The following is a 13,674-nucleotide window of genomic DNA, read 5'->3' on the forward strand; positions in this document are numbered from 1 at the left end:
CTCTGTGATCACAATTCAGAATTCAGGACTCAGAAATCGGAACTCAGTAATCAATGCGGAATTCAGAACTCAGAAATCACAAGTCAGAATTCAGAACTCAGAACTCTTAATTCAGAACTCAGAAATTAGAACTCCAAATTCAGTATTCGAAATTGAGCACTCAGAATGTACAGCTTCAAACTCAAATCTCAGAATGCAGATATCAGAATACAGAACTCAGAATTCCCAAACTCGAATTCTGAATTCAGAATTCACAGCTTAGTGTTCAGAACTCAGAACGCAGAACTCAGAATTTCCAATTCAGAACTCAGCCCTTAGAACGTAGTACTCAGAACTCAGATGTTACAATTCAGAATTTAGAATGTAGCACTCAGAAATCAGAATCTGAATGCAGAACTCAGAATTCTAAATTCAGAACGCAGAGTTCAGAAATTAGAGCTCAGTATTCAGAACCACAATTCCCAACCCGGAACTCAAAACTCAAAAATCAGAACTCAGTGTTGAGAACTAGAAACTCAGAACTCAGAATGCAGAATGCAGAACGAAGAATCCGTATTCAGAATCAGATTTCGCAACCCTCAATTCAGACCTCAGACATCAAAACGCAGAATTCAGAGATCCGGACTCAGAATTCAGAAGTTAGAACTCAGAACTCAGATTTTGGAACTCAGAAGGCAGGTTTCAAAACTCAGCAATCAGAAGTCTGAACTCAGAACTTATAATTTAGAACTCAGAACTCAGCTTTCAGAGCTCATAATACAGATCTCAGTGCTCAGAATTCTGAAGTCAGAACTCAGAACTCAGTATTCAATACAGAATTCAGAACTCAAAGCTCATCATTTCGAACTTAGGATTCAGAAGACAGAACTCAGAACTCTGTGATCACAATTCAGAATTCAGGACTCAGAAATCGGAACTCAGTAATCAATGCGGAATTCAGAACTCAGAAATCACAAGTCAGAATTCAGAACTCAGAACTCTTAATTCAGAACTCAGAAATTAGAACTCCAAATTCAGTATTCGAAATTGAGCACTCAGAATGTACAGCTTCAAACTCAAATCTCAGAATGCAGATATCAGAATACAGAACTCAGAATTCCCAAACTCGAATTCTTAATTCAGAATTCACAGCTTAGTGTTCAGAACTCAGAACGCAGAACTCAGAATTTCCAATTCAGAACTCAGCCCTTAGAACGTAGTACTCAGAACTCAGATGTTACAATTCAGACTTTAGAATGTAGCACTCAGAAATCAGAATCTGAATGCAGAACTCAGAATTCTAAATTCAGAACGCAGAGTTCAGAAATTAGAGCTCAGTATTCAGAACCACAATTCCCAACCCGGAACTCAAAACTCAAAAATCAGAACTCAGTGTTGAGAACTAGAAACTCAGAACTCAGAATGCAGAATGCAGAACGAAGAATCCGTATTCAGAATCAGATTTCGCAACCCTCAGTTCAGACCTCAGACATCAAAACGCAGAATTCAGAGATCCGGACTCAGAATTCAGAAGTTAGAACTCAGAATCAGATTTTGGAACTCAGAAGGCAGGTTTCAAAACTCAGAAATCAGAAGTGTGAATTCAGAGTTTATAATTTAGAACTCAGAACTCAGCTTTCAGAGCTCAAAATACAGATCTCAGTGCTCAGAATTCTGAAGTCAGAACTCAGAACTCAGTATTCAATACAGAATTCAGAACTCAAAGCTCATCATTTCGAACTTAGGATTCAGAAGACAGAACTCAGAACTCTGTGATCACAAGTCAGAATTCAGAACTCAGAAATCGGAACTCAGTAATCAATGCGGAATTCAGAACTCAGAAATCACAAGTCAGAATTCAGAACTCAGAACTCTTAATTCAGAACTCAGAAATTAGAACTCCAAATTCAGTATTCGAAATTGAGCACTCAGAATGTACAGCTTCAAACTCAAATCTCAGAATGCAGATATCAGAATACAGAACTCAGAATTCCCAAACTCGAATTCTGAATTCAGAATTCACAGCTTAGTGTTCAGAACTCAGAACGCAGAACTCAGAATTTCCAATTCAGAACTCAGCCCTTAGAACGTAGTACTCAGAACTCAGATGTTACAATTCAGAATTTAGAATGTAGCACTCAGAAATCAGAATCTGAATGCAGAACTCAGAATTCTAAATTCAGAACGCAGAGTTCAGAAATTAGAGCTCAGTATTCAGAACCACAATTCCCAACCCGGAACTCAAAACTCAAAAATCAGAACTCAGTGTTGAGAACTAGAAACTCAGAACTCAGAATGCAGAATGCAGAACGAAGAATCCGTATTCAGAATCAGATTTCGCAACCCTCAATTCAGACCTCAGACATCAAAACGCAGAATTCAGAGATCCGGACTCAGAATTCAGAAGTTAGAACTCAGAACTCAGATTTTGGAACTCAGAAGGCAGGTTTCAAAACTCAGCAATCAGAAGTCTGAACTCAGAACTTATAATTTAGAACTCAGAACTCAGCTTTCAGAGCTCATAATACAGATCTCAGTGCTCAGAATTCTGAAGTCAGAACTCAGAACTCAGTATTCAATACAGAATTCAGAACTCAAAGCTCATCATTTCGAACTTAGGATTCAGAAGACAGAACTCAGAACTCTGTGATCACAATTCAGAATTCAGGACTCAGAAATCGGAACTCAGTAATCAATGCGGAATTCAGAACTCAGAAATCACAAGTCAGAATTCAGAACTCAGAACTCTTAATTCAGAACTCAGAAATTAGAACTCCAAATTCAGTATTCGAAATTGAGCACTCAGAATGTACAGCTTCAAACTCAAATCTCAGAATGCAGATATCAGAATACAGAACTCAGAATTCCCAAACTCGAATTCTGAATTCAGAATTCACAGCTTAGTGTTCAGAACTCAGAACGCAGAACTCAGAATTTCCAATTCAGAACTCAGCCCTTAGAACGTAGTACTCAGAACTCAGATGTTACAATTCAGACTTTAGAATGTAGCACTCAGAAATCAGAATCTGAATGCAGAACTCAGAATTCTAAATTCAGAACGCAGAGTTCAGAAATTAGAGCTCAGTATTCAGAACCACAATTCCCAACCCGGAACTCAAAACTCAAAAATCAGAACTCAGTGTTGAGAACTAGAAACTCAGAACTCAGCATGCAGAATGCAGAACGAAGAATCCGTATTCAGAATCAGATTTCGCAACCCTCAGTTCAGACCTCAGACATCAAAACGCAGAATTCAGAGATCCGGACTCAGAATTCAGAAGTTAGAACTCAGAATCAGATTTTGGAACTCAGAAGGCAGGTTTCAAAACTCAGAAATCAGAAGTGTGAATTCAGAGTTTATAATTTAGAACTCAGAACTCAGCTTTCAGAGCTCAAAATACAGATCTCAGTGCTCAGAATTCTGAAGTCAGAACTCAGAACTCAGTATTCAATACAGAATTCAGAACTCAAAGCTCATCATTTCGAACTTAGGATTCAGAAGACAGAACTCAGAACTCTGTGATCACAAGTCAGAATTCAGAACTCAGAAATCGGAACTCAGTAATCAATGCGGAATTCAGAACTCAGAAATCACAAGTCAGAATTCAGAACTCAGAACTCTTAATTCAGAACTCAGAAATTAGAACTCCAAATTCAGTATTCGAAATTGAGCACTCAGAATGTACAGCTTCAAACTCAAATCTCAGAATGCAGATATCAGAATACAGAACTCAGAATTCCCAAACTCGAATTCTGAATTCAGAATTCACAGCTTAGTGTTCAGAACTCAGAACGCAGAACTCAGAATTTCCAATTCAGAACTCAGCCCTTAGAACGTAGTACTCAGAACTCAGATGTTACAATTCAGAATTTAGAATGTAGCACTCAGAAATCAGAATCTGAATGCAGAACTCAGAATTCTAAATTCAGAACGCAGAGTTCAGAAATTAGAGCTCAGTATTCAGAACCACAATTCCCAACCCGGAACTCAAAACTCAAAAATCAGAACTCAGTGTTGAGAACTAGAAACTCAGAACTCAGAATGCAGAATGCAGAACGAAGAATCCGTATTCAGAATCAGATTTCGCAACCCTCAATTCAGACCTCAGACATCAAAACGCAGAATTCAGAGATCCGGACTCAGAATTCAGAAGTTAGAACTCAGAACTCAGATTTTGGAACTCAGAAGGCAGGTTTCAAAACTCAGCAATCAGAAGTCTGAACTCAGAACTTATAATTTAGAACTCAGAACTCAGCTTTCAGAGCTCATAATACAGATCTCAGTGCTCAGAATTCTGAAGTCAGAACTCAGAACTCAGTATTCAATACAGAATTCAGAACTCAAAGCTCATCATTTCGAACTTAGGATTCAGAAGACAGAACTCAGAACTCTGTGATCACAATTCAGAATTCAGGACTCAGAAATCGGAACTCAGTAATCAATGCGGAATTCAGAACTCAGAAATCACAAGTCAGAATTCAGAACTCAGAACTCTTAATTCAGAACTCAGAAATTAGAACTCCAAATTCAGTATTCGAAATTGAGCACTCAGAATGTACAGCTTCAAACTCAAATCTCAGAATGCAGATATCAGAATACAGAACTCAGAATTCCCAAACTCGAATTCTGAATTCAGAATTCACAGCTTAGTGTTCAGAACTCAGAACGCAGAACTCAGAATTTCCAATTCAGAACTCAGCCCTTAGAACGTAGTACTCAGAACTCAGATGTTACAATTCAGAATTTAGAATGTAGCACTCAGAAATCAGAATCTGAATGCAGAACTCAGAATTCTAAATTCAGAACGCAGAGTTCAGAAATTAGAGCTCAGTATTCAGAACCACAATTCCCAACCCGGAACTCAAAACTCAAAAATCAGAACTCAGTGTTGAGAACTAGAAACTCAGAACTCAGAATGCAGAATGCAGAACGAAGAATCCGTATTCAGAATCAGATTTCGCAACCCTCAATTCAGACCTCAGACATCAAAACGCAGAATTCAGAGATCCGGACTCAGAATTCAGAAGTTAGAACTCAGAACTCAGATTTTGGAACTCAGAAGGCAGGTTTCAAAACTCAGCAATCAGAAGTCTGAACTCAGAACTTATAATTTAGAACTCAGAACTCAGCTTTCAGAGCTCATAATACAGATCTCAGTGCTCAGAATTCTGAAGTCAGAACTCAGAACTCAGTATTCAATACAGAATTCAGAACTCAAAGCTCATCATTTCGAACTTAGGATTCAGAAGACAGAACTCAGAACTCTGTGATCACAATTCAGAATTCAGGACTCAGAAATCGGAACTCAGTAATCAATGCGGAATTCAGAACTCAGAAATCACAAGTCAGAATTCAGAACTCAGAACTCTTAATTGAGAACTCAGAAATTAGAACTCCAAATTCAGTATTCGAAATTGAGCACTCAGAATGTACAGCTTCAAACTCAAATCTCAGAATGCAGATATCAGAATACAGAACTCAGAATTCCCAAACTCGAATTCTGAATTCAGAATTCACAGCTTAGTGTTCAGAACTCAGAACGCAGAACTCAGAATTTCCAATTCAGAACTCAGCCCTTAGAACGTAGTACTCAGAACTCAGATGTTACAATTCAGACTTTAGAATGTAGCACTCAGAAATCAGAATCTGAATGCAGAACTCAGAATTCTAAATTCAGAACGCAGAGTTCAGAAATTAGAGCTCAGTATTCAGAACCACAATTCCCAACCCGGAACTCAAAACTCAAAAATCAGAACTCAGTGTTGAGAACTAGAAACTCAGAACTCAGAATGCAGAATGCAGAACGAAGAATCCGTATTCAGAATCAGATTTCGCAACCCTCAGTTCAGACCTCAGACATCAAAACGCAGAATTCAGAGATCCGGACTCAGAATTCAGAAGTTAGAACTCAGAATCAGATTTTGGAACTCAGAAGGCAGGTTTCAAAACTCAGAAATCAGAAGTGTGAATTCAGAGTTTATAATTTAGAACTCAGAACTCAGCTTTCAGAGCTCAAAATACAGATCTCAGTGCTCAGAATTCTGAAGTCAGAACTCAGAACTCAGTATTCAATACAGAATTCAGAACTCAAAGCTCATCATTTCGAACTTAGGATTCAGAAGACAGAACTCAGAACTCTGTGATCACAAGTCAGAATTCAGAACTCAGAAATCGGAACTCAGTAATCAATGCGGAATTCAGAACTCAGAAATCACAAGTCAGAATTCAGAACTCAGAACTCTTAATTCAGAACTCAGAAATTAGAACTCCAAATTCAGTATTCGAAATTGAGCACTCAGAATGTACAGCTTCAAACTCAAATCTCAGAATGCAGATATCAGAATACAGAACTCAGAATTCCCAAACTCGAATTCTGAATTCAGAATTCACAGCTTAGTGTTCAGAACTCAGAACGCAGAACTCAGAATTTCCAATTCAGAACTCAGCCCTTAGAACGTAGTACTCAGAACTCAGATGTTACAATTCAGAATTTAGAATGTAGCACTCAGAAATCAGAATCTGAATGCAGAACTCAGAATTCTAAATTCAGAACGCAGAGTTCAGAAATTAGAGCTCAGTATTCAGAACCACAATTCCCAACCCGGAACTCAAAACTCAAAAATCAGAACTCAGTGTTGAGAACTAGAAACTCAGAACTCAGAATGCAGAATGCAGAACGAAGAATCCGTATTCAGAATCAGATTTCGCAACCCTCAATTCAGACCTCAGACATCAAAACGCAGAATTCAGAGATCCGGACTCAGAATTCAGAAGTTAGAACTCAGAACTCAGATTTTGGAACTCAGAAGGCAGGTTTCAAAACTCAGCAATCAGAAGTCTGAACTCAGAACTTATAATTTAGAACTCAGAACTCAGCTTTCAGAGCTCATAATACAGATCTCAGTGCTCAGAATTCTGAAGTCAGAACTCAGAACTCAGTATTCAATACAGAATTCAGAACTCAAAGCTCATCATTTCGAACTTAGGATTCAGAAGACAGAACTCAGAACTCTGTGATCACAATTCAGAATTCAGGACTCAGAAATCGGAACTCAGTAATCAATGCGGAATTCAGAACTCAGAAATCACAAGTCAGAATTCAGAACTCAGAACTCTTAATTCAGAACTCAGAAATTAGAACTCCAAATTCAGTATTCGAAATTGAGCACTCAGAATGTACAGCTTCAAACTCAAATCTCAGAATGCAGATATCAGAATACAGAACTCAGAATTCCCAAACTCGAATTCTGAATTCAGAATTCACAGCTTAGTGTTCAGAACTCAGAACGCAGAACTCAGAATTTCCAATTCAGAACTCAGCCCTTAGAACGTAGTACTCAGAACTCAGATGTTACAATTCAGAATTTAGAATGTAGCACTCAGAAATCAGAATCTGAATGCAGAACTCAGAATTCTAAATTCAGAACGCAGAGTTCAGAAATTAGAGCTCAGTATTCAGAACCACAATTCCCAACCCGGAACTCAAAACTCAAAAATCAGAACTCAGTGTTGAGAACTAGAAACTCAGAACTCAGAATGCAGAATGCAGAACGAAGAATCCGTATTCAGAATCAGATTTCGCAACCCTCAATTCAGACCTCAGACATCAAAACGCAGAATTCAGAGATCCGGACTCAGAATTCAGAAGTTAGAACTCAGAACTCAGATTTTGGAACTCAGAAGGCAGGTTTCAAAACTCAGCAATCAGAAGTCTGAACTCAGAACTTATAATTTAGAACTCAGAACTCAGCTTTCAGAGCTCATAATACAGATCTCAGTGCTCAGAATTCTGAAGTCAGAACTCAGAACTCAGTATTCAATACAGAATTCAGAACTCAAAGCTCATCATTTCGAACTTAGGATTCAGAAGACAGAACTCAGAACTCTGTGATCACAATTCAGAATTCAGGACTCAGAAATCGGAACTCAGTAATCAATGCGGAATTCAGAACTCAGAAATCACAAGTCAGAATTCAGAACTCAGAACTCTTAATTCAGAACTCAGAAATTAGAACTCCAAATTCAGTATTCGAAATTGAGCACTCAGAATGTACAGCTTCAAACTCAAATCTCAGAATGCAGATATCAGAATACGGAACTCAGAATTCCCAAACTCGAATTCTGAATTCAGAATTCACAGCTTAGTGTTCAGAACTCAGAACGCAGAACTCAGAATTTCCAATTCAGAACTCAGCCCTTAGAACGTAGTACTCAGAACTCAGATGTTACAATTCAGACTTTAGAATGTAGCACTCAGAAATCAGAATCTGAATGCAGAACTCAGAATTCTAAATTCAGAACGCAGAGTTCAGAAATTAGAGCTCAGTATTCAGAACCACAATTCCCAACCCGGAACTCAAAACTCAAAAATCAGAACTCAGTGTTGAGAACTAGAAACTCAGAACTCAGAATGCAGAATGCAGAACGAAGAATCCGTATTCAGAATCAGATTTCGCAACCCTCAGTTCAGACCTCAGACATCAAAACGCAGAATTCAGAGATCCGGACTCAGAATTCAGAAGTTAGAACTCAGAATCAGATTTTGGAACTCAGAAGGCAGGTTTCAAAACTCAGAAATCAGAAGTGTGAATTCAGAGTTTATAATTTAGAACTCAGAACTCAGCTTTCAGAGCTCAAAATACAGATCTCAGTGCTCAGAATTCTGAAGTCAGAACTCAGAACTCAGTATTCAATACAGAATTCAGAACTCAAAGCTCATCATTTCGAACTTAGGATTCAGAAGACAGAACTCAGAACTCTGTGATCACAAGTCAGAATTCAGAACTCAGAAATCGGAACTCAGTAATCAATGCGGAATTCAGAACTCAGAAATCACAAGTCAGAATTCAGAACTCAGAACTCTTAATTCAGAACTCAGAAATTAGAACTCCAAATTCAGTATTCGAAATTGAGCACTCAGAATGTACAGCTTCAAACTCAAATCTCAGAATGCAGATGTCAGAATACAGAACTCAGAATTCCCAAACTCGAATTCTGAATTCAGAATTCACAGCTTAGTGCTCAGAACTCAGAACTCAGAACTCAGAATTTCCAATTCAGAACTCAGCCCTTAGAACGTAGTACTCAGAACTCAGATGTTACAATTCAGAATTTAGAATGTAGCACTCAGAAATCAGAATCTGAATGCAGAACTCAGAATTCTAAATTCAGAACGCAGAGTTCAGAAATTAGAGCTCAGTATTCAGAACCACAATTCCCAACCCGGAACTCAAAACTCAAAAATCAGAACTCAGTGTTGAGAACTAGAAACTCAGAACTCAGAATGCAGAATGCAGAACGAAGAATCCGTATTCAGAATCAGATTTCGCAACCCTCAATTCAGACCTCAGACATCAAAACGCAGAATTCAGAGATCCGGACTCAGAATTCAGAAGTTAGAACTCAGAACTCAGATTTTGGAACTCAGAAGGCAGGTTTCAAAACTCAGCAATCAGAAGTCTGAATTCAGAACTTATAATTTAGAACTCAGAACTCAGCTTTCAGAGCTCATAATACAGATCTCAGTGCTCAGAATTCTGAAGTCAGAACTCAGAACTCAGTATTCAATACAGAATTCAGAACTCAAAGCTCATCATTTCGAACTTAGGATTCAGAAGACAGAACTCAGAACTCTGTGATCACAATTCAGAATTCAGGACTCAGAAATCGGAACTCAGTAATCAATGCGGAATTCAGAACTCAGAAATCACAAGTCAGAATTCAGAACTCAGAACTCTTAATTCAGAACTCAGAAATTAGAACTCCAAATTCAGTATTCGAAATTGAGCACTCAGAATGTACAGCTTCAAACTCAAATCTCAGAATGCAGATATCAGAATACAGAACTCAGAATTCCCAAACTCGAATTCTGAATTCAGAATTCACAGCTTAGTGTTCAGAACTCAGAACGCAGAACTCAGAATTTCCAATTCAGAACTCAGCCCTTAGAACGTAGTACTCAGAACTCAGATGTTACAATTCAGAATTTAGAATGTAGCACTCAGAAATCAGAATCTGAATGCAGAACTCAGAATTCTAAATTCAGAACGCAGAGTTCAGAAATTAGAGCTCAGTATTCAGAACCACAATTCCCAACCCGGAACTCAAAACTCAAAAATCAGAACTCAGTGTTGAGAACTAGAAACTCAGAACTCAGAATGCAGAATGCAGAATGCAGAACGAAGAATCCGTATTCAGAATCAGATTTCGCAACCCTCAATTCAGACCTCAGACATCAAAACGCAGAATTCAGAGATCCAGACTCAGAATTCAGAAGTTAGAACTCAGAACTCAGATTTTGGAACTCAGAAGGCAGGTTTCAAAACTCAGCAATCAGAAGTCTGAACTCAGAACTTATAATTTAGAACTCAGAACTCAGCTTTCAGAGCTCATAATACAGATCTCAGTGCTCAGAATTCTGAAGTCAGAACTCAGAACTCAGTATTCAATACAGAATTCAGAACTCAAAGCTCATCATTTCGAACTTAGGATTCAGAAGACAGAACTCAGAACTCTGTGATCACAATTCAGAATTCAGGACTCAGAAATCGGAACTCAGTAATCAATGCGGAATTCAGAACTCAGAAATCACAAGTCAGAATTCAGAACTCAGAACTCTTAATTCAGAACTCAGAAATTAGAACTCCAAATTCAGTATTCGAAATTGAGCACTCAGAATGTACAGCTTCAAACTCAAATCTCAGAATGCAGATGTCAGAATACAGAACTCAGAATTCCCAAACTCGAATTCTGAATTCAGAATTCACAGCTTAGTGTTCAGAACTCAGAACGCAGAACTCAGAATTTCCAATTCAGAACTCAGCCCTTAGAACGTAGTACTCAGAACTCAGATGTTACAATTCAGACTTTAGAATGTAGCACTCAGAAATCAGAATCTGAATGCAGAACTCAGAATTCTAAATTCAGAACGCAGAGTTCAGAAATTAGAGCTCAGTATTCAGAACCACAATTCCCAACCCGGAACTCAAAACTCAAAAATCAGAACTCAGTGTTGAGAACTAGAAACTCAGAACTCAGAATGCAGAATGCAGAACGAAGAATCCGTATTCAGAATCAGATTTCGCAACCCTCAATTCAGACCTCAGACATCAAAACGCAGAATTCAGAGATCCGGACTCAGAATTCAGAAGTTAGAACTCAGAATCAGATTTTGGAACTCAGAAGGCAGGTTTCAAAACTCAGAAATCAGAAGTGTGAATTCAGAGTTTATAATTTAGAACTCAGAACTCAGCTTTCAGAGCTCAAAATACAGATCTCAGTGCTCAGAATTCTGAAGTCAGAACTCAGAACTCAGTATTCAATACAGAATTCAGAACTCAAAGCTCATCATTTCGAACTTAGGATTCAGAAGACAGAACTCAGAACTCTGTGATCACAAGTCAGAATTCAGAACTCAGAAATCGGAACTCAGTAATCAATGCGGAATTCAGAACTCAGAAATCACAAGTCAGAATTCAGAACTCAGAACTCTTAATTCAGAACTCAGAAATTAGAACTCCAAATTCAGTATTCGAAATTGAGCACTCAGAATGTACAGCTTCAAACTCAAATCTCAGAATGCAGATATCAGAATACAGAACTCAGAATTCCCAAACTCGAATTCTGAATTCAGAATTCACAGCTTAGTGTTCAGAACTCAGAACGCAGAACTCAGAATTTCCAATTCAGAACTCAGCCCTTAGAACGTAGTACTCAGAACTCAGATGTTACAATTCAGAATTTAGAATGTAGCACTCAGAAATCAGAATCTGAATGCAGAACTCAGAATTCTAAATTCAGAACGCAGAGTTCAGAAATTAGAGCTCAGTATTCAGAACCACAATTCCCAACCCGGAACTCAAAACTCAAAAATCAGAACTCAGTGTTGAGAACTAGAAACTCAGAACTCAGAATGCAGAATGCAGAACGAAGAATCCGTATTCAGAATCAGATTTCGCAACCCTCAATTCAGACCTCAGACATCAAAACGCAGAATTCAGAGATCCGGACTCAGAATTCAGAAGTTAGAACTCAGAACTCAGATTTTGGAACTCAGAAGGCAGGTTTCAAAACTCAGCAATCAGAAGTCTGAACTCAGAACTTATAATTTAGAACTCAGAACTCAGCTTTCAGAGCTCATAATACAGATCTCAGTGCTCAGAATTCTGAAGTCAGAACTCAGAACTCAGTATTCAATACAGAATTCAGAACTCAAAGCTCATCATTTCGAACTTAGGATTCAGAAGACAGAACTCAGAACTCTGTGATCACAATTCAGAATTCAGGACTCAGAAATCGGAACTCAGTAATCAATGCGGAATTCAGAACTCAGAAATCACAAGTCAGAATTCAGAACTCAGAACTCTTAATTCAGAACTCAGAAATTAGAACTCCAAATTCAGTATTCGAAATTGAGCACTCAGAATGTACAGCTTCAAACTCAAATCTCAGAATGCAGATATCAGAATACAGAACTCAGAATTCCCAAACTCGAATTCTGAATTCAGAATTCACAGCTTAGTGTTCAGAACTCAGAACGCAGAACTCAGAATTTCCAATTCAGAACTCAGCCCTTAGAACGTAGTACTCAGAACTCAGATGTTACAATTCAGACTTTAGAATGTAGCACTCAGAAATCAGAATCTGAATGCAGAACTCAGAATTCTAAATTCAGAACGCAGAGTTCAGAAATTAGAGCTCAGTATTCAGAACCACAATTCCCAACCCGGAACTCAAAACTCAAAAATCAGAACTCAGTGTTGAGAACTAGAAACTCAGAACTCAGAATGCAGAATGCAGAACGAAGAATCCGTATTCAGAATCAGATTTCGCAACCCTCAATTCAGACCTCAGACATCAAAACGCAGAATTCAGAGATCCGGACTCAGAATTCAGAAGTTAGAACTCAGAACTCAGATTTTGGAACTCAGAAGGCAGGTTTCAAAACTCAGCAATCAGAAGTCTGAACTCAGAACTTATAATTTAGAACTCAGAACTCAGCTTTCAGAGCTCATAATACAGATCTCAGTGCTCAGAATTCTGAAGTCAGAACTCAGAACTCAGTATTCAATACAGAATTCAGAACTCAAAGCTCATCATTTCGAACTTAGGATTCAGAAGACAGAACTCAGAACTCTGTGATCACAATTCAGAATTCAGGACTCAGAAATCGGAACTCAGTAATCAATGCGGAATTCAGAACTCAGAAATCACAAGTCAGAATTCAGAACTCAGAACTCTTAATTCAGAACTCAGAAATTAGAACTCCAAATTCAGTATTCGAAATTGAGCACTCAGAATGTACAGCTTCAAACTCAAATCTCAGAATGCAGATATCAGAATACAGAACTCAGAATTCCCAAACTCGAATTCTGAATTCAGAATTCACAGCTTAGTGTTCAGAACTCAGAACGCAGAACTCAGAATTTCCAATTCAGAACTCAGCCCTTAGAACGTAGTACTCAGAACTCAGATGTTACAATTCAGACTTTAGAATGTAGCACTCAGAAATCAGAATCTGAATGCAGAACTCAGAATTCTAAATTCAGAACGCAGAGTTCAGAAATTAGAGCTCAGTATTCAGAACCACAATTCCCAACCCGGAACTCAAAACTCAAAAATCAGAACTCAGTGTTGAGAACTAGAAACTCAGAACTCAGAATGCAGAATGCAGAACGAAGAATCCGTATTCAGAA

This window comes from Ochotona princeps, chromosome Y (genome assembly GCF_030435755.1).
Source record: "Ochotona princeps isolate mOchPri1 chromosome Y, mOchPri1.hap1, whole genome shotgun sequence".
Classification (NCBI taxonomy): domain Eukaryota; kingdom Metazoa; phylum Chordata; class Mammalia; order Lagomorpha; family Ochotonidae; genus Ochotona; species Ochotona princeps.